Here is a 22,455-nt window from a genome sequence, read left to right as displayed (position 1 = left end):
CACAAGTTAATTTTCTTTTAAGAAATTTAAAGTAGGGATTCCTCAGCTGCAGAGGATTGTTCTAATTTAATGTCTGGACTGTATTCCTCTTATACTAGGGGAAAAAATTCTCCCTCAAGCTATTCTCAATGAACCAGTTACTAGAATTTTTGTATTGAAAAGGAGAATATTTAGGTCACTCACATGAAGAATGCTGTTAGCGCCTCAGTTTTTTAAAACAGTACTGTGAATATCATAGCAACAGCTTTAAAATGTAGAAAACAAAATGGCCTGGCTGAGCTGCTAACAGAGGTATATGAAGTATTTATGTGGTAAAGAAACTACAACATAAGGGTGGTGTACTTATTGTTTCAATTTAAACAGTTTATTAATCTGAAAAGTGTTTTGGAAGAGGGTAAGAAATGTGGAGCTCTCAAATGATTGAGACTATGCTAATGTGGCAAAAATGAATAGATAGATTCAGTTTGTGGCAATGTTCTTTATTCCTAAGTTAAATATTATCTATTTCTGTAATTGTAATGTCAGCTTAGCTCCTATTATCTAATGCAAGACATTCCAAGACCCGAAATTCTTTTCAGACTTGGAAGCTTCCATAGGCACCTGTCTGTTAACAGATGCCACCTTTTGTAGATAACAGGTGGTTCCACTTGGTTTCCTGAGTAGTCAGACATTCAGGAGCTCACTTTTCAGGTAAGACAGCTGAATACTTTTTTTAAAAAAAAAATGATGCCCTGTAATATCTTCTTTATAAGCACATAGGTTTTGCAGTAGGTATCCAATAAGCAGCAGCTAAACAGTTAGTGTCAAACCAGATGTAGCAGCCCTGGAATCGCTAAATACTTAGTCCAGCAAAAAAAAAGCAGCTCTAATTAAAAACTCTCTCCTTGGCTCACACTCAGGCTAGTAAAACCAATTTCACAGGCTCTTTCTACCCTGCAGGTAGATGTAAGCAGACCATCTTTAAAAATGGCCTAGGTGACCTAAACTGTTTGCCCATTAATTAGCATTCATCCTTAGTGTTGGAGTCATGCAGTTGGAAACAGGATTCGAATTAAAAGGAGACATGCCTGAAGACATTGTACTGTGCTGTAGTATGATTTATACAGTTCAGCTTCCTTTTGCAAAGTGTTTTACCATTAACACTGAGTTCAGCATCATAGAAAATGGGTAGATGTTAAACAGTATGGGGAACAAAATTGAACCCTGAGGAACCCCACATTGAAGGCTCCACAGGCCTAGAAAACACTCCCCAAGCATTACCCTCTGGAAGCAACCATCCAAGTAGGACTGGAACCACCGCAAAATGGTGCCCCCACCCCTAACTCTGACAGCTACTACAGAGGAATACCACGGTAGATGGTATCAAAAGCCACTGAGAGGTCAAGGAGAATGAATAGGACACCTGTGTCTCTGCCGACAGAGGTGACCAAAGCAGTTTCTGTACCAAAGCTTAGCCTAAACCCAAACTGAAATGGATCTAGAAAAGCAGTTTCCTCCAAGGGGACCTGGATCTGGTGCTTAACCAGCTGCTTAAGAACCTTGCCCAAGGAGGAGTGATTGATCACTGGCCAGAGGTTACTTAGATTTTCCAAATCCAAGGAGAGTCTCTTGTTTGACCACTGCCCTCCTTCATGTAGGCAGGGGCCACTCTCTCTTGCAAGTCCGCATTAATCACCTCCCTGGCCCAGTCAGTTGTCCCCCTTACCCGCTGCTCGTTTTTTTTAGCCAAGAGCAGGAAGGGTGCAGAGCATAAGTGGTCACCCAAATGGATCCAAGCACCTTGTCCACAAAACCATATAATATCCACAGCCACTACCTTCCTTTCCCCAACTTTGTACTGCCATCTTGGAGAACCAAAATGGTGTAGTAATGAGACTGCTGTAACCAAAAGACAGCCTAAAACAACCCAGTTCTCGGTCATTACTTTTGAAGTTCAAGGAAAGGGCTTCCACATTGTCTTTGTTACAGATAGGTAGCCGTGTTGGTCTGCCATAGTCAAAACAAAAAAAATTCCTTCCAGTAGCACCTTAAAGACCAACTAAGTTAGTTCTTGGTATGAGCTTTCGTGTGCATGCACACTTGTATCTGAAGAAGTGTGCATGCACACGAAAGCTCATACCAAGAACTAACTTAGTTGGTCTTTAAGGTGCTTCTGGAAGGATTTTTTTTTGTTTTGACATTGTCTATGTTCCACCACCATCCATCTCCTGGAGACTGCTATAATAAGGAGCTTAGGAAAGGGAAGATAATTGAATTCAAGCATACTTTTTTTTGTCAACAAGGGGGAGATGAATCCAGAAAATATATGTAGCTATTCTCCTCCCCCAGCCTTACCGCATATAGAAAACTATCTAATCAAGAAAATGATTGCAGTAGAGGCAAGATCATTTTGAAAAAATAGAGCATTTTTGTCACAGTAAAACAATACATGGCTGAAGCTTACCTTTTCTATTCCATCGTTCTGCATGATGGAATTGTAAATGTCTTGCTCAGAACTAAAATCTATGCAAACCAAATTGTATAAAGCAATGATTTTCAAAATAGTATTTCATCTCTGGCAAGACCAGGAAATACCATAAAAATCTAAATTATCTGAAAGAAGTAGTTTATCTTCAGATCTTCAAAGGGTTCTGTGTCTGAAATGCATAAAAATGCTCATTTTTTTCCTTTGGCGCATAGGAGTGTTATTGAAAGAAGGCTGCATTTCAAATAGTTTGTATAACTTAAAATTGATCTCTGCACTTCCAGACTTACAGTTTTGATCCATTTGGAGCCTATTTATTTAACGCTATGTGCAGTCATTATTGTTCTCCTTAATCATGTTGTTTGAAGGAACACTTATGAACCCCTTTATACCAATCATAGCACATGCTGTGTGTTAGATATTGGAAGACCTGTGTGTAAATTGTTAAATTAAGAAATCAACCACATCCCTCCAAGTCTCAATAAAACCCCATAATCTCTTTGCAGAGCTCGTTACAGAATTGGTGCTAATCACTAGTAATGTTTGAGCAAGTAGGATCTTGCATGTTTATAATATAGGTATTATGAAAATACCAGTAGTTTTTCTAACTCGTTCTTGTTCATTTCACTTCCTTCTCTCAGTAATGTTCTCATAAGGCACAAAATAAAACATAAAAACAGGCACTGAGGTGAAGTGGCTTATGTGAAATAATGCTTAACACAGTTGTGATATCTTTCTCTGCACTGCCTAACAATTCTGTTGTTTGCCCCTCATTAATTCCTTGTTCATTTTTAGATTTCTTTGCAGTTCCTCCAGTCAGAATCTTACATGCTTACACCTTGAGAACCCATTTTCGTAATTGGGATACCAAATGTCATTGTCTTTTTCTCTTTTGGTATTTTGAAGCTTGTGTCCTGGTTGCCTGTTCAAATGCCTCTGAATTCCATTGTTTTTGTCTATCTTATACATCCTCCCCACCATCATTTAAACTGGAAACTGGGTATAGTCACCTCCTTTTGTGTCTATCCCCTTATGCCATCGCGGAGAGGAAGTTGTTGCATCGCTGCCCCCACTGCGACCTGATGTGTGCTTTTGCCATGCACAGCAGAGGCGGGTTGCATCTTGGCGCATGCAAACGAATGGTGAAGAAATTATAGAATGTTGTCTTACATGCATACTGCTGGATCTGTTTAGTCTTGAGAGGGTGGCTGAGTCATACTGTTAATCTATATTTTCAGTGGAAAAAAGAACCTGTGCAGTGTGGCTTCTGCTACTGGTTTTTGTTGTTGTTCCTTCTGAGCCTCGCTTGAGCTATCATTCTTTTCATGCAAACTACAGCTAGGCATTAATTTTATCTGCTCCCAAGAGCTGATCGGTTCTTACACGATGCTCCGTTGTCTTTCGTAGGCCTGCACCTGGTGAAGGAAATGTTTCCAGGCACATCAGCAAGCGTCCCTTGGGCCTCATCAGATACCAGCCTTTAGTAACCGCTTTGTGTTATGACCTTGTATAACTAGCATTCCTGGTCTCTGTAAACGGCTGTTAGCATTAGGCCTGTGCTTTCTGAAGGTGCTGTTAAAGCATCTGGATTGATCTAAGGCACAGTACTGTGAAAGATCCTAGTGGAAGATAAACAGAACAAGCATGTGTGGGGATTTATGATAAGGAAAACAGTTGTATACAAAGGGCTGTTCTCTTCAGCACGAAGGCTCGCATGAGGAGGCGGAACAGAATTTATTACCCATTAATGGTTTAAATACTATTAAATACAATTAAACCGTTGATATACTGACTTAAATTAATGGCTTAGGGTGCGTGTATGTATGCATAGCATAGGTATTAAAAAAAATATTCTGTGGGTTGTGTGTTAGAGAGAAATAAAGGTATGTACCAGATTGAGGCATGAAGGCCAACTGACGTGGCTTCAGATAATAGCATGGGGGGGGTGTTAGAGAGAAAATTGAGGCATGAAGTGGCTTCGGATAAGTTTCATTCAAGAGCCACTAGACTTGCAGGACCACTACCAGCTCAAGCATGATGCCCATGAAGGAAATATTAGGAACTAATGGATTTTTTAGTTATTAAGCTCTTCAGGGTCCAAGGAATGTTTCTTAAGTACTGTAGTGGCTGTTCAGCTCCTCCTTAGATGCCACTCCCTCTTGAAGAGGATGTATATGTCTGGTCATTGGACACACGTATGTTGACCGTTGTTAGATAGTGCCTTCCTTTTTTGTTATCCCTTCCATGCCCCCAGAAACACAGCTCAGGTGTATTGTGATGAAGTGTGATCCTGAATAGGTAAGGCAACACCTAGCATAATATGGGATGGAAACTGAATGTTGGACTGAAGGACAACTAACACCTGCATTAGTGAGTTTCTGAGGGCTGTTGTAGATACTTTTAGACAATAAAGGTTGTTGTTGTTGTTTAGTCATTTAGTCGTGTCCGACTCTTTGTGACCCCATGGACCAGAGCATGCCAGGCACTCCTGTCTTCCACTGCTTCCCGCAGTTTGGTCAAACTCATGCTGGTAGCTTCAAGAACACTGTCCAACCATCTTGTCCTCTGTCATCCCCTTGTCTTTGTGCCCTCAATCTTTCCCAACATCAGGGTCTTTTCCAGGGAGTCTTCTCTTCTCATGAGGTGGCCAAAGTATTGGAGCCTCAGCTTCACGATCTGTCCTTCCAGTGAGCACTCAGGGCTGATTTCCTTAAGGATGGATAGGTTTGATCTTCTTGCAGTCCATGGGACTCTCAAGCGTCTCCTCCAGCACCATAATTCAAAAGCATCAATTTTTCGGCGGTCAGCCTTCTTTATGGTCCAGCTCTCACTTTCATACATCACTACTGGGAAAATCATAGCTTTACTATACGGACCAATAAAGGTTACTGTTAATCTACTGAAGTCTCTGGTGCTTGTTAGATATGGTGTTAGAAGTCAGAACCACACCACAGAGCATCCAGTGAGGGGGGAAAACATTTTTGCAGCTCAGCAAAGGAACAACGCCTAAAATGACTCAATTCTCCTGACCAGAGGCTGCTGATCTTAGCAGGCCTGATGGGATGGCCAGAATGGAAGCAGCAGTTCCCTCATGACAAAATTGCCACAAAACTAAATTCAAAAGTAACAAGATGTGTGTATCGTAGTACTTGGGCCCGCACAATACATATTTTTCGGTTGACATACAGCATTTATGCTTTGCGGTGTAGGCCTTCATTTCTTAGTTTGTGGACACGGGTGGCGCTGTGGTCTAAACCACAGAGCCTCTTGGGCATGGCGGTTTGAATCCCCACGACGGGGTGAGCTCATGTTGCTTTGTCCCAGCTCTTGCCAACCTAGCAGTTCGAAAGCACACAAGTGCAAGTAGATAAATAGGTACCGTTGTGGTCAGAAGATAAAGGGCGTTTCCATGCACTCTGGCATTGATCATGGTCCTCCATGCACCAGAGGCTATTTAGTCATGCTGGCCACATGACCCAGAAAGCTATCTGCGGACAAACACCGCCTCCCTCGGTCTGAAAGCGAGATGAGCACCACAACCCTATAGTCACCTTTGACTGGACTTAACCGTCCAGGTGTCCTTTACCTTACCTTTTTTTATAAAAAACCTTATTAGTTTGCCAAGTCGAGTGTTCTAAAGCTAGAAAGCATTAGAACCCCTTATTGCACACTCCCATGAACCTTGGCAGAAGTATTAACCAGGTGTGCAGTTAAGTATTTGCCTCGGGCTATTTGTGTGGAAAAGGTGCCTTGGTAAGCTTTTTTTTCTGAAGCACCTACTATATTCTGTCAAGCAGAATGAACTCTGTGAGCTCCCCAAACTCTGTCTCAGCAACATTCGGCTCAATACATTTTTATTTATTATTTAGAAGACTAACAGAAGTAGTGTAAAATGCAATCGGTCTCAGCTGACCTAAGGAAAGGGGCCTCACTGTTTCTCTCACTTTATCCAGGCCAACTCCACTTGGCTTCTAGCAGATATGTGTGTGGCCTCAGTGACCATTAGAGAGGTCTTCACTCTAATATAGAAGCTTAGCCCAGGGAGCCATTTTTAATTAATAACAAGGCCTACTATCGGTACACTTTTGGGATGTAATGATCTTCAGGAGGAATTGGTAGTAGAGACTTTCAAACTTTACAGTCTTCCTTACTGCCCTAGGTGGGTGTTGAAATTCCTTTAGCCTGGATTCGTGCAAGGAAAGAAGTACAGTGGTACCTCGGGTTACAGACCCTTCAGGTTACAGATTTCGTTAACCCAAAAATATTACCTCAGGTTAAGAACTTTGCTTCAGGATGAGAACAGAAATCGCGTGGTGGTGGCGACGTGGCGGCAGCAGGAGGCCCCATTAGCTAAAGTGGTCTTCAGGTTAAGAACAGTTTCAGGTTAAGAACGGACCTCCAGAACGAATTAAGTACTTAACCTGAGGTACCACTGTAACTGAGTCTTGTATATTTTCATAGTCAGGGATTGTTTTTAAAATATGTTTTGGGATCAAAAGCAGCAATATTGTATCAAGCGCTTCTGTGTCTGAAGCACAAAAGTTTTATTTTTTATTAAAAAAGCACGGTACAATCCAAACAATTGCCTTTATAACCCCAGACTAAACATAGACTGTGTGTGTGTGTGTGTGTTTGCAATAAATATTAGCTTTAGACCTTTGTTAATCCACCTTTTCACTCTAGGTCATGTTAATAATCTGAATTTATAAATTCTTCAAAGCATACCATTAAAAATACATTATTAATAACACAAAGACTGTTATTGTACTACCTTGTTGAATATCATCATTTGCTTTCTTTGCCTGCACATTTTCGTTTTTGCTTGGTTGTTTTTTTGCCTCTGGTGTAGTATTGATGTAACTACTTCTACAGCAGGCATTTTTTGATGCTCAATAAAACCTCAGTTTGCTAATTGAATGTCTGAATGCTGCTGCATGTTTTGTTTATTTTTAAAACCTGTAAAGCTATGATGTCTGAGTCAAATCTGGGCTGAACTTCTGCCCTCTGAACTCCAGCATAGGAAATGTGTGTAGGGGATTAAATATAACTTTTCTGGAAATTTGGAAGTTCTTGAAGTCATGGCCCTGATATGTGTGGGTGAGGGAATTCTCCAACCTGAAACCATGAAGAGCCAGGTGAGAACACTGGTGAGGCAGTGTAGACTGTACTAAGCTACATAGACCAATGGTTTTACTTTGGTATAAGGCAGAGCAGAGTGAAGAATTGTCATGGTGGACCTGCATCAACACACCTGCCCCACCTGCAACTGAACATGTCTCTCCCATATCCATCTCTATAGCCACAGCAGGTGCTGTAACTCACCCGAAGGCGTTGTCTCCCGAGACAGATGGATTCCAACCAAACTTTAGTATGTAGAATTATCCTATATTTTGAAGGAGTGAAACACGCCAATATACAGTGCTGGACATGGGAGTTACAAGCAAATGTGGTGTAAGCTAACTAAACATATCTTTTTGCAGATTGATACTTGGGGAGTGGAAAATGGAAAGCGCCATTATGGTAGTAAGCAAAGGAAACCTATGGCTTAAAACAGAAGTGCATGTGTTTCTAGAGAGAACATGGAAATTAATGTGCCTTTTATTCAATTTAGATAATGTTGCTCATTCAGGAACAGGAAATATTTCATAGGATTTTTCAATGTGAATCTGGGACACAAAGTCCACTTTTCCTTGATTTTCTTACTTTCCATTCTCTTCATCTTCCTAGTGTAGGGTTTTCTTAATGTATGGGAACATTTTACCATACAACACCCAGCTTGAATTCTGAAGTGATTTTGTCTTTGAACCTCCTCTGTGCTTCTCTTGAGTGTGCGGATTGGCTCTGAACAACAACTTTAAACCCTCTGTCTTCAGGCCCCAAGTGAATGTACAACAATAACAGTCTTTCTATTCTCCAAACCAAGTCTTATGTGAAACTTTTGGTGATCCACGAGATTAAATGATGCTGTATGTTTGCCAGCAGAACCAGCTGCTGCAGTTTCTCCATCAAATAAAAGCTTGTGAACAAACAGGGTTTAGGGAAGGAATTCAATGGGTGGGGCACAAGATTAACTCATACTTAAGCGTCTCTCCCCATCATCAAGAGAAATTATGGAAGAAGGTGATAAATCTGAAATATCTTTATTGGGCAGAACATGGTGGAGTTTTAGTTTGGTAACTATGGAGGTATTTGGTGGTTGACTGGTTGTTAAAATTTAAAGTAGGTCATGCTACCTCCACTCAATACCTCTAAGAGCATAACTCTCTCCTCCAGAGTTTTAATTACAGTGGTGGCTTCCATAAGGGGATCTAGTTTATGGCATAGCATTCAGACAGCTCATCCTTGCTCCTAGGAGTCATTTATATGGGCTCCAGGTATATCTGTCAAACCACAAATGGCAACGAAAGAATGAAGAATGTTAATTTAACTGAAGCTCCTTTTGCTGTTAATGGTAAGTACCACCAGCTGCACATCATAAACATTGCTGTTTATCTGCCTCGGCTCTGTATTATTCACTGAGGCCTACCGTGATTGATAGAGGTGGAATTGGAATGATGGGCTGAGCGTAACAACTTTCTCAGTAGTGCTACTTCAGATTGTGTTTTTTATTGTAGGAGACAGCTCAGAAATTTTAATTACTTTTCAAACTAGCAAGTGCTGATTGTGTCAAATGCTGATAATTGGTTTATGACATAGAGGTGTGCTATAAATTAAGCAGAGGCCAGCACAGATAATTTGCGTGTTACCTAGCTGGGAGGGATGCAGAGTGGGGGGGGGGGTGTTAGGGGACCTTCACTTTTCTGTGTCAAAAGTGTCCATTACCTACAAGGTACACAGCTGCCTAAGCAAGATATTCTATAGGAAGTGGACAGTCTTGGAACAATAATGATGTGCAAAGCCGCTTTATGATTGCACAAGTTACTGAATAATGTAGAACTCTGTGAAGCAGTTCTCTCCAGTATATTAAACATTAATGTTAACTTGGAAAAATAAAACGATAGACTTCTGTTCATCCATCAGAGATTAGATGCATTAAATTTATATCTATTTTTATTGCATAATATCCTCTTCCATTGTCAAGTGATGAGTCATGCAGTTTATTATAGGACACTTGTGATCTGGAGACCCACCAGAGCATTTTTAGGTACACAGAATTAAATAAATAGATAATATATATATATATATCCAAGTCTAAGTGAAAGTCTGGTTCAAAATTTGATCTCAGGGATGCACTTTCTCCCTAGAAAATATGAGCAAAAGGCTTGATTCACACAGACTTCGTGCTGCAATTCACTGGACCCAATAAAAAGCCACCTAGAATGGTCAGGTGACACCTTGATGGTGTAGGATGTTGCCCAGAGAGCTACAGCTGGAGGCAGGTATTGGTGGGGACTATATCACACATACTTGATCAAAGGCATTGTTTCCACGAGACTCGTAAAAACATGTTGCATGAAGTGCTTTGAGTCTTTTCTTTCATTGGACCAGATGTTGGGTGGCTAGCTTTGACTTTTGGAACTAGTCCAGTGCAGGAAGCTTAATATTGTCATGCAGCCTGGTTTTGTGCATGTTTCCAGAGAAGTAATTCCCCACTGTGATCAGTCTGTTAGGAAACTGGAAACCATTTCTCCAGCACAAGGACTCCAGTATTGCCTCCATTTTCTAACTGTGAGTCTCTGAGGGAGGAATGCTAGCTTAGATTGTTTGTTGATTCTCATTTCCCACTCCACCTCTGCAATGCCCCTCATTTAGCAATTCCTGTTTTACAAATATCAAAATAGAAGCCTCTTCATTTAAGTTTTTATATCCTCAGAGAACCTGCGTGCTTTTCTGGACACCAACAAATCTGAGCTGAGAAATCATAGTGCCTTATCAAGCATTTTTTTTTTGTCAAGGCCTCTTCCATGCTTTTATATGGTAACTTCTGTTTATTGCTCATATTTCTTTTCCTTTCTTCCTGCGTTTTTATAAACTAACCTTTACTGCCAGCAAAGCTACTATGGTGCAGTCGTTTGAGCATATCTATCAGATTTGTGCCTCTAAAATAAAAGAGCTATGTTGCAAAAAAGAGACCTAGCTCTTTAAACCCCCTGCTCCTATATGAGATGCAATTATGAACTTGAGATGGGCTGCATGGATTGAGCAAACAAACAAAACTCTTAACAACTCCATTAACACTGTGTTCATTTTCATCAGGCATGGATTCCACCTAATGTACCACTAACCATTATTTTCTCACCTAGTTTGCTCAGCACTGACAGATAATAGATGAACCCATTACAAATATATTTGACACTGCATCCATGAAGATGTGAAAATTGGAGTCTCTCATCGTGATTTAAAATGTGTGCTCACTCGCTCAAATGAGGTGGAAGAGGCTTCGGTGGAAATAAAGCAAGCCAAATTGCTAGAAAGACTGCCTCAGTGTCATTCAGGTTAATGTACCTGCATTGTGTCTTTATAGAGTCCATCCAAGAGTAGCATGGGATGAATCTCTGCTTCATCAAGAGTTCTCAGGATCATGCTTTTTCCCTTGGTGAGAAACACTTAATCAATGAAGATGATGATTTTAATTCTGTCATTAATTCAAGGTCTGATAGGAATGACCACGAGACACCTTGCCTGTGACCTTGGGAATGGAATCCCAATCTGATCATGACCAAATCTATTAATTTCTCTTTGTGTCACCTGTGTGCATTAGAGCATGTGTGAACCTCACCCTGGGACTTTGTATTAATCGAGTTTATTGTAATTCAGTAGATGTGACCATAAAGAGTTATAATACAGATTGGACTGCAATATTGATAGTGAGTGGTTGCACACTCAGCCATAAACCTGTGGGGATAGTTAGAGAGCCTTTCTGTTCTAAATTAAGACTGTTGAAATATGGGAAGGGTCTATGCAGAAGTGGACTTTTATATGTTAGGATTGTGAACAATACAGTGGTACCTCTGGTTGCGAACGGGATCTGTTCCAGAGGCCCGTTCACAATATTAGCAGAATGCAACCCGCAGTGGGGCAAGATTCGCTGCTTCTGCACATGCGCGTGACATCATTTTGCGTGTCTGCGCATGCGTCTGCGCATGCACGAGCGGTGAAGAGTGGCGAAACCCAGAAGTAACCCTTTCCAGTACTTCCGGGTTGCCGTGGGACACAACCTGAAAAAACGTATCATGAAGCAAACGTAACATGAGGTATGACTGTACCTCATGTACCTCAATTCTGGTATCGAAAACTAGTTTTTTGCCTCACATTGTATTGTGTTCTTTAATTCCAACTGTATTTCTTTTGCACCCTACTCTGGCTGGTGGACTAGTAAAAAACAAAGTAGATCCAACAAGACTGAAGTCTGCCTTGCCCGCAGTGAAACAGATTATTTGCTCCACTTTGGGTGGATCTCATACATCGTTGCCATCTTATGAACTGTCTCCTAGAGCTGCCCCCTCGTGGGCTTGGGCTGGGTTATCATTTGAACGTAAATCTTGCTATACGTCAGGCTACAGGTGGAGGTTGATACGACCGAATGCTTCTCCATACAAAAAAATTAGAGCTTCCTGTGTGAAAAGAACTTATTTGTATGTAAAAATATATAATCAGGTATGTTTCCCTGAATCTGTGACCTGAAGTAGTATAACCCAGAAACAGATTTGCCATCTCAAAACGATGCAGAAATAATGGGGAAGAATTTGGAAATCATTTTATAATTTCCATATGCCAAACCTCAGGAATTTATTTCCGTTTCTTTGTTTTTCCTAACCAGTTGGCAACTGTATTCATTCACAGTGCGCAAAGATTGGGGGGGGGGGGAATCCTACTTCGCATATAAAACAAAAAAGTGTAAGACTGCAAGCTCCTGTTTAATAAACATACATCGTGCTTTTTAAAGGGGGCGTTTCTGGGTTTGCACCTGTGATTCCCCCATTGCTAATGTTTAAACATCTTGCTATTGAAGCTGTTATGTCTCTCTGTCTCTCTCTCTCTCTTAAATCTGACCCCCCCCCAAAAAAACCCCCACACAATAAGATTTTAGGACTCTTGGAAATATATAGCTTGCAGTAATGTCAGAAAGTGTTGGCAGCAATCTTGAAAGCTCCGTGTGCCTGAAAACAACCAAACTTCTGAGTGTCTAATTTTCCATCCAAATATGTCACACAGACTGGTGTTTTTAAGCTTTACATCTATCACAACATCAATTTTCACCCAGTGTTTGTTGGAAAGTTTTGAAGGAAAAATAAAAGCTGCTAATTTACCCCCTGTAATTTCACGGCAGTCATCAAAGGAATGTATCTGACCACGTGCCCTTTGGACACCTGCCTTTTCTGGCTGGTTTAAAGCTAGTTAGAGCAGGCTGACCAAGTTGGTACAGGTGTATGTGAACGAATCATTGCATGATTGGGGGTGGTGGTGTCCATTGCTCTTAAGAAGCGGGGGTGATGTTTGCTCTAGAAAAAGCTTCACCTAGACCAAGTGCTGTGTAATAGCTACCAGGCAATTGCCAGCATCACTTTCGACCATAGCTGTCAAGCGTCCCTTATTTGGCAAGACAGTCCCTTATCCCAGCGCCATGTCCCGCTGCTGTCCCTTATTGCTGAGGCTTCATTTGGCTGCTGGCTGGGCTTTCTGCCTTTGGCTCGGAAGGGCTCAGAAGTTGAACATACCTGCGCCCGGAAAATCCCTTATTTTGGCTGCTGATCCCTTATTTTCAAGGCTGCTGGTCCCTCATTTTCAAATCTGTAAGTTGCCAGCTTTGCTTTCAACAGTGGGGAGGGCAGTGGATAAGATGGTTGCTGAACAACTGCAGAGTATTCCCGGTTGACCCTGATTAGCTGGGTCTACTTCATCTGGGTTGAGGGCTGGTTTAGGGACTGAATCAGCCTTGATCACCCTGAGCTTTATCAGGAGAGAGATGGGGGAGTGTGACCCTGTTAATCATGCCAGGTGTCTCAGTGGCTTTTGCTACTATTGACCATGCTACTTTCCTGGGCTGACTATTCCACATGGGTATTGAGGACTTTGACTGTATTACCGAGGTTCCAGTCCCACCTGTGTCATCATGTCCAGGGAGTAGCATGTGGGGGATCCTCATTGGCCACCTGGCTATGGGATTCCACGGGGCACTATTCTGTCTCCAGTGTTATCTAACATCTATATGAAGCTGTTGGGCGTGGTCATTATGAGTCTTGGAGCACAGTGTCATCCGTATGCTGGTGACACATATTTCTATATCGCCGTAATATCTGAATCAGGAATGGCTGTGTATGCCCTGGAGTAGTGCCTGAGTGCAATGGTGGACTGGATGTGACCCAGTAGTTTAAATCCTAAGAAGATGGAAGCTCCGTGAGTAGGTGGTTCCCATGTCTGAATGATAGGCCAACTGTCTTTTCTGGACATGGTTGCACTCTTTCTAAAGGTGCATGTATGTAGCTTGGAGGTGCTCATGGATGCATCTTGGTTGTTAGAAACACAAGAGCGACCTCTGTGGCTAGGAATGCCTTTTTTGCAGCTTCGCCTGGTGCACCAGATATAGCCATGTTTGGAATGGGACAGCCTGGCCACTGTAGTCCCATGTATTCGTAACCTCAAGACTGAATTACTGCAATGCACTCAGTTTGAGCTTCCCTTGGGCCTGATTTGGAAGGCCCAGCAAGTGCAGAACTACTCATGGCGGCAGACAGTCGACAGCTGACAGCATTTGACACCTCTGTGAAAATATCTGCTTCCCATATGTTACTGGTTGAGGTTCAAGGTTCTTGTGTTAATATACAAAGCCCAGAAGACTTGGGTCCAGGATACCTGAGCCCTTACATCCAAGCTTGATCACTGAGATCCTCTGTAGTAGCACTATTAGTTGTATTCAGTGTTGCAGAAGCCGAGCTGATTTCAAGTCAAGTATTTAATATTGCCGGTCCCATGATGTGGAATATTCTTCCAGCAGAGATTTAGCAGGTATCCTCGCTGCTAACTTTCAGGAGTCTTTTGAAGACCTCATTATGCCAACAGACCTACTTAATAAAGTAAAGCCATTTGCTTAAAATTTTCTGAAGATGAGCCTCTCACTCATTTTGTGTAATTCTGTTTTTTTATGATACCTTATGTTTTATTGTACCTATGCATATTATTGTATGCTGCCTTGATACTATTATTTTTTTGCCACTAAGAGTAAATCATTGCCATCTACAAATGTGCAGTGGTATTTTATGTAGTATAAGTAATACATCAATTGATAAAATACACCAAAGTAGGAAGAGAAGATTTTCATACTGCTTTGTGCAGCACTGAAATACCCAGAGAAGAATTCGCTTTATCCTTCAGCAATAATACTCATCTAGCTTGAGCCTGTCTCTAGTTGGGCAGAGAAGAGAAATCGAAGGGCAAATGATATTGCAGTGTGATCTTGCTTTATTTTAAATTTAAAACTTGTTAATAAATGCCAAGTTGGCATCTACAGAGTTTTTATACATAGATTCTATTAGCAAATTTAGCTCTACAATTTGCAAAATTTTGGCCTAAAATTTAATTTAAAAGATAAGGAACAAAAAACGCCAAGAAGGAAAAAAAAATCTATTTAAGCTTCCCCTTCTGCTCATATTATCTTGCTTAATGGAGAGTTATCTCACATCAATATTAGGATTTACAGTAAAACAAAATAGAGGTTAAATAATTAGATAGGCTTGGTTTTCTTAAGTTTATATTATATGAGTATTGGTAAGATGCACATTTAGCAAATAGCACATTTTTTCATACTTAATAAACCTCCTGGCTTTTTTTTAATGTTCCTGGCAACTGTTGCTATTTTATTATACAAGATTATATTTATATAGCATATTTTTTCAATTATTTTTTCCTTACATTTTAGGTGTGGCATATGTTCCACTCCTTCCCATTTCTCTTAAAAGGTAGAATAATCCAACTATAAATGAGTGTTTGATAGCCAACTTTAGTCTCCTAGCCTTTGTGAAATTTGCTATGTGAACTACATATATTCCCCTTGGGGACTATATAATCCATTTTATATAAAAGGATTGGGGTTGGATCCAAAGAGAACTGTGCCTGGAAAGAAAAGAGCTGCTCGCATAAGAATTTGTGTGCTGCTGTAATTATGAACTGTTGCAGTTACCATGCTTCTCTACTTGTACAAAATTTTGATTTTCTTACACACATAATCTCTGCCTGGAATGTCCCTGTGTTGAGCTTAATACATGGGCAGCTAGCTCTTTTGCTTATCCAATTTAGGGGTCCTTTCGGCCTGTTGGGAACCCTAGAAAAAATTTCTATAACAATAACAATTTATTATTTATACCCCACCCATCTGGCTGGGTTAAACTGAATTCATAGATGCTGGAAATGGTGGTATTATATATGATCTTGCTGCTGTCCTTCCTTTTCAGTCCTGGTGTTCAGTGTAATGTACGGAGAGTGCAACCCTGTAGAAAAACAGAAAACCATGCACCTGCCACATTGTTAATAACTTTTATCTCTCAATGTTGAGCTTCTAAGGCTACACAAATATATAATATACAGTTGTACCTTGTTTCGACTGGGATCTGTTCTGGAGCCCCAGCTGCTAGCCGAAACGGACGCAGGTCAAAGTGCCACGTCTGTGCATGTGCGCGGAGCAGTTTACACTTCTGCACATGTACGAGCGGCAAACCCGGAAGTAACCTGTCCTGGTACTTCTGGGTTTGCCATGGACGTTCGCCGGAATGGACGCTAGACAAGGCGTCCAAAAATGTCCGTTCACGGAGGTATTCCTATACACACACACAGTGGTACCTCTGGTTAAGTACTTAATTCGTTCCGGAGGTCCGTTCTTAACCTGAAACTGTTCTTAACCTGAAGCACCACTTTAGCTAATGGGGCCTCCTCCTGCTGCTGCTGTGCTGCCGGAGCACGATTTCTGTTCTCATCCTGAAGCAAAGTTCTTAACCCGAGGTAATATTTCTGGGTTAGCAGAGTCTGTAACCTGAAGCGTATGTAACCTGAAGCGTATTTATTGTAAGCCAACTTGAGCATGGTTTTGACTTTGGAAAGGCCGTGTATAAATAAAATGATTGATTGATCGATTAAGGTTTTCTTTTGTCCGCATATTTTTTGCATAGGAACATTTTCTTTTAGACAGCTTGTTTTCATAAGTGCTGATATTGATTCTACCACCCCCAGTGTTCCCTAGGTATTTATTGGGGGGGGGGTTTGTTTGTTTGTTTTCATAAAATTTATACACTGCTTGATTGTAAACAACAACGACAACAACACCTGCAGCGGTTTACAAAAAGGTTTTAAGAATCAATAAAAAATCACAACCATACTTTAAAAGTTAAAATACTGAAACTGATTAAAATTACCTCAACTTTCTTAGCATCTGGGTAGGTTTGTCTAAACGAGAGTGTTTTTACAAGGTGCCAAAAATAGTATAGTTGGAGGCACCTTCTTGATCTCAATAGGCAGGGAGTTTCAAAGTGAAGATGCTGTCACGCGAAACTAGTTCTTACAAATGCAGAATAGTTACTATGTGGTATAATTTTGTTATTGGAGCTAGGCTTTCGGGAATAATTTGATAGAGAAAAATGTTTATTATTGGATGAATGATAATTAAACAAAAAAAGTCCTTTAAGCGCCCAATGTTGAAGGGGATGCAATATACCTCAGGGACTTTCCTACATCTTTGGTGACACTGTGACAAGCTGTACTGCTTTTAGTCAGCAGTCTTCGAAGAAATAGGAGTAATTTGTAATATTATGATAAACCCAACTGCTTTGTTAGCCTTGCTAGGAATAATAGCTAAATCAATGTAATAATAGCTAAATCTCATTGGGAGATGTTGATATTTTTGCTGGTAACTGCCTGCTTAGAAAGAGCTAAATGTTTGCCCTCTGCACCAGGGCTGTCAATAGATTCCTGGTATGCTCAGGTGTGGTCTACAGCTTTGGCTGATTGACCCGCCAGGTCAGGACAGCCAGAGGCAAGGTGAGTCCTTTGTCCTTTACAACACTCAACATCCACTCCTCTACCATATGAAAAGCAACAGTCGATCAAGACAACCTCCTCACACTCATGGAAACACCTAGAGAGACCTATTGGATTAGTTTTTAATAGGCATTATAAATCAGTTCTAAGTACAGTGGTACCTCAGGTTAAGTACTTAATTCGTTCCGGAGGTCCGTACTTAACCTGAAACTGTTCTTAACCTAAAGCACCACTTTAGCTAATGGGGCCTCCTGCTGCTGCTGTGCCGCCGGAGCACGATTTCTGTTCTTATCCTGAAGCAAAGTTATTAACCTGAGGTACTATTTCTGGGTTAGCGGAGTCTGTAACCTGAGGCGTATGTAACCTGAAGCGTATGTAACCTGAGGTTCCACTGTAGTGATTCTGACTTTAAGCTATTGTACCTCCCCCCCCCCCGAGAAATGCCAAACTAGCTGATTGTGTTGGTGTTTATTGTATTTTGAATTGCCTTTGCTACGTGTGATTAATGGAAAACAACACAAACTAGAGAGAATGAGCCATGGTTTGTTCATCTGTGAGACAAGCAATGGTTTGATAAACAATTATAGCTTAGCATTACATGGGAATCAGTCCACTGCTTCATTACTCCCAGCACTGGCTTTCCTCACATCATGCATAATTTTAGAAACCTCTTTCATTTCTCCTACTTTCTTACCTTTTCTCTAAACTTAAGAAGCCCCAAATGCAGCGCTAAGCCAAATAGATGCTGATTTGCCACTTAGCTTAACCACCATTAATGGCATGGTATTGCACCTGAGCGCTGCACTGTGGGTGTCAAAACATAGTCTCCTAGCATGCATCACGGTGAAAAGCGTGGCTTGTTCACTTGTACATATGGATTTTGCTTTTCTTTTCCTACACAGGTCGGAGAAATGTAACTGTGAGATGACCCTCAGTTTCAGCTACTAAACTATCTAGTATCTCATTTACCTTTGCAGGACTCCTTTCTCCCGTCTCTCTAAAATCTTTGTTACATGAGGCTGAAATGTGATGTACTGAAAATACAAAATCAATATGTGGTGTTATATTCACTTTAAAAGAAAAAAAATTATATTGATTCTGAGGTAATGGCAGCAGTTCATTTTGTAGGAATGCATGCCACCTCCTGTCTTTAGGATTATTTCCACATTTATTACATCTGAGCTAGAGCACATGGATATAAAACTGTTTTGATGTCCTTTTATAACTGGGTACCAAAATTGTCCGTACTCAAAAATAAAAATAAAAATGGTCGGTATGCTACTTAGGTTTACTGACAGTATACCCAGTGAAATTAATCAGTTTCAGTAGGTTTACTCTGTATAAAAAATTAGGTGAATATCACCCATTGAACTGTGACTTTAGCATGTTTCCTTAAGGGCAAAAGTTTATTATTGTAGTTTCCCCCTTTATTATGCATAGATTCCTTCTCATGCTGTTCTTGAACACTATGTCATATGTTCAATACCACCTTGGGTTTCAGGTAGTATTTTAAGGGTGTTTTTACACCTTTTGAAGGAAACAGCTTGCTATCCTGCTCAAAATCTGCCAGTGGAATCAAAACAGTAAAGACTAAACCTCACTTTTTGTGGACTGAATCATTTCAGGGTGCAGGTGGTAGGGGTGTTTGAATTCTCCCTGCCGCTGTACTAAAATGGTATGATCCACCAAAAGATTTACCGCTCCATTCTGGCTAAATGCGTGCATGAGCTTTCATCCAGCCCAAAGTTTTGGTAAAAATACTGTCATTGGCGATATTATAGCATGGTGCCTTGTTGTCAGATTTAGTTCTGTGTAAGTAATCCAGGCAACAAAACTATTTGGCTCTCTGTGTACATATTTTTGTTTCTCTTGTGGGGGGAATCGTTGTCCTTCAAATTAAGCGCTGTATATGAAACTTCTGCTAAGATGAATTTATTTGTTTATATATTTCAGTTGAATTTCATTTTCAGAAATTTACATTTTCTTCTTTTTCCCTTCCTAGGTGGTTTGGTTTCTTAGACCCCTTGCTTTAAGGAGTTGGAATCTTGTGGTTACTGTACTTCTGATTGCAAGAGATTGATTTAAATACAGATTCTGGGAACTGTAAGGTAAGCTCCCCCCCTTTTTTTTAAAAAAAAGGAGATTGTCTTCTGTTTTGTCACAAATGTGCCTTTTAAATGGTGCCAACTTCTGAATTTATGGCTGCTTGTCACGTTACTTAGTTCACCATGCTTGCTAAAGACTGATGCACATGAAGCTGTATCTGAGGTGACTTTCAACGATATACAAAGGTGCGCACTCTCTTGCTGTAGCTAATCTGCTCGCTAAACTGCTGCACCAATTGGTTTGTTGCGAGGCAACAATGCCTACCTTACTACTTTTATATCAGAGCAGTTTTTTCCATTAGTGTAACCATTTTTGGAGTGGCTCTGAAGCGCTACTCGTTCTGCTGTTAGTGGTGTGGGATTACAATATTGGTATTTAATCTGCTTCTGTAATTGGAAAAAAAATCAAGCCTTTTCTGAGATGTTGTTTTGGTAACCTCTCTTCTGCTCATTGCTTTGCAAACCTAAACATACCAAGTTTGGGGGCTCCCAGTAGTGATGTCAACCCTTCTTCAACCATGCTTTCACAGCAGGCTAGTAATCTTGCAAGAGTTCTGCAGCCTGGGGAGACATATCAGCTTGTTTCAGTTGTAAATGCGCAGTCCCCCAATCTTGCGAAATTCACTGAAGTGTATTCCAGTACTTGGTACAAGTACTGTTTTACTGACATACGAGGGGAAGCAAATCCCCTCCTGTCCATGCCTTCGTTAATGGTCATAGTTTGTGCCATGTATGAGCCCAGCTTATTTCTTCTTGCCCATTACTGTAAATTGACCTTGCTTTGAAATGGTAGGAAATGCCTGCTTTTGTCCACTTTTGTTCCTGGGGGACGGACGGACCTTATATTCCTTGTAATAATAAAAGAAACTTATTTGGCAGGATGCAAAAAGTGCTTTAAAAAAATGTAAGCAGTTTACATAAAAATATATAATATTCTTTTTAAAAAAATCTGAAAACAAAGAGACTTAAAATTAACCAGATGCAGTGGTACCTCAGGTTAAGTACTTCATTCATTTCGGAGGTCCGTACTTAACCTGAAACTGTTCTTAACCTGAAGCACCACTTTAGCTAATGGGGCCTCCTGCTGCTGCCACGCTGCTGGAGCACAATTTCTGTTCTCATCCTGAAGCAAAGTTCTTAACCTGAAGCACTATTTCTGGGTTAGCGGAGTCTGTAACCTGAAGCGTATGTAACCCGAGGTACCACTGTACAGATAAAAACCAACTGCCAATGCTTGTACATTTTCTTCTGTTTCTACAATCTTGGTGTGGGCTTCTGAAACATATTCACACTGCAAAGCATTTATAAATTGCAACCCAGAAACAGTATAGTTATTCCAATAATATAAAGTAAAGGATAGTTATCTTCTTTTCTTTCCCCTTCCTGAAGCAGACATTAGTTTCCGATGCACTGCTAGAAATCTGAATTCTGTAGTCAGGGTAGGAGCAAACGAGTACTGGAACTTAAAGCTGTGATGCAATTGTGTATTACCTTGGGGAAGTTATGTGAGATAGCTAGTAAGCTATCAGTGAAACAGCAATTGCCCATGTAGTATTAAGAGGCTTGCGTACTGAACAATTGAATCGGTGAGGTTATTAAAAGCATATTTCAATAGTGCGTCTCTTTCCTTTTAGCTTAGTAAGCAAAAAAAAAAAACTTGAAAGAAAAAGGTGTTACAGGGAAAGCTTCTAACTTCTGCAAAGTGTCTGTTTTAACGTTCTCCCTCTTAAGTTTCTTAACTGTTTCAAAAAGAACATTTATTTGGTTGGGATTCTCATTATCTCTGTCCAGCTTTTCTTTTCTTAAAAAAAAATGGTGTATAATATTGTGCAACAAAATGAGATGCTTTTATCAAAATTACCTTGTGGGAATCTAAATTGCTGCTTGAAAATCAAAGGTGAGATACAGTAAGGTTGCTAGGATGCCTTGATTATGCGCAGTCGAGCGTCAGGACTAGAACCAGATCTTGGGAACAGATATTAGAAACATGCCATTATTTGCAAATGTAACATGCTTTCACAAAAGCCAGAAAGAATAATGAGTGGAAAATAAGCTCCCAAGGGTCCCCCCCCAAGTTTGGTATGATTTTAGGGTGGGTGGGTGTCTTCTTAAAAATCCTTAATTCTTTTCCCCTTCCTTACTTTAAAAGCTTTTATGCTAATAAAAGATCCTTTGTTTTTGAGGAAAAGAACTTTAAAAAGCTACCTTTCCCATATGTCTTCCAGTCCATCTGTGCTGCTAGCATAACAACCTCATTTCTCACCTTCTTTCACGGGCATTTTGCCAAATTCTTTCCAAGTTTTATCTAGCACATGCACTAACCCTTTAAAAAAAAAAGAGCAGTCTCCCTAAAAGAGTGAACTCTATTTAACCATCAGTGCAATCCAGAAAATGACTGGTGTACTAAATCCCCGTTGAACACCATGAGATTTAAAGAGCTTAACTGTACATTGAAGCCCCAGTGATCTCAAAGAGGCTTGAGCACATCTCTCCTTTTTCCTGAGTTGTATTAAAGGGGCTAGAAGGAGCCGTGTGGGGTGTCCAACACGTCGACCTTTAGAAAATCGTCATTCCTAGTACTTCTATATCATCGAAGCAACTTTCAGTCAACTTAGCTTCACTGTGTTCCTGCAACTGTTCCTCTGAGACTATGAACCAGAAACAATTATTGGGGAGTAAGCCAAAGAGCTTTCCTTTTTCAGCAGGAACTCAGTTCTGGCACCTCTTTTTATTTTAAAAAGAAGAAGAAAAAAAGCACTGGTAAGCCCCATAGACTTTTTGTGAACTGGTAAGCCCCATAGACTTTTTGTCTAGAATCACACTGCACAATAGCTATCAAAACATCCCCACCAGCCAATCAGAGCTGTTGTAGTGTTTCCCTGGAGCAGGCACCCCCAAACTCAGCCCTCCAGATGTTTGGGG

At 40.6% G+C, this 22,455-nt stretch overlaps 1 protein-coding gene and 1 long non-coding RNA gene across 3 annotated transcripts in view; one reads left to right on the top strand and one right to left on the bottom strand.

Moving 5' to 3' along the window:
- Positions 1 to 22,455, top strand: part of KLHL29 (kelch like family member 29) — a 425,462-nt gene that overhangs the window by 48,718 nt on the left and 354,289 nt on the right. The window contains exon 2 of the mRNA XM_081906134.1: positions 19,431 to 19,536. The gene's annotated coding sequence lies outside the window, so the exon portion shown is untranslated. The remainder of the gene's footprint in view (positions 1 to 19,430; positions 19,537 to 22,455) is intronic.
- On the bottom strand, positions 15,813 to 21,546 carry LOC309367397. 2 transcript variants are annotated; one of them, XR_014167131.1, is made up of 3 exons: positions 21,395 to 21,546; positions 18,398 to 18,462; positions 15,813 to 15,888 (listed from the first exon to the last, which is right to left on the bottom strand). It is a non-coding gene; the product is annotated as an uncharacterized lncRNA (long non-coding RNA). The 2 variants fall into 2 exon arrangements; XR_014167132.1 differs by lacking the exon at positions 21,395 to 21,546 and adding an exon at positions 20,008 to 20,342.

The sequence above is a fragment of the Podarcis melisellensis genome, assembly GCF_964234715.1.
Source record: "Podarcis melisellensis genome assembly, chromosome: 3".
Classification (NCBI taxonomy): domain Eukaryota; kingdom Metazoa; phylum Chordata; class Lepidosauria; order Squamata; family Lacertidae; genus Podarcis; species Podarcis melisellensis.
The sequence above is the reverse complement of the archived record's forward strand: the minus strand, read 5'-3'. Positions and strand labels throughout refer to the sequence as shown.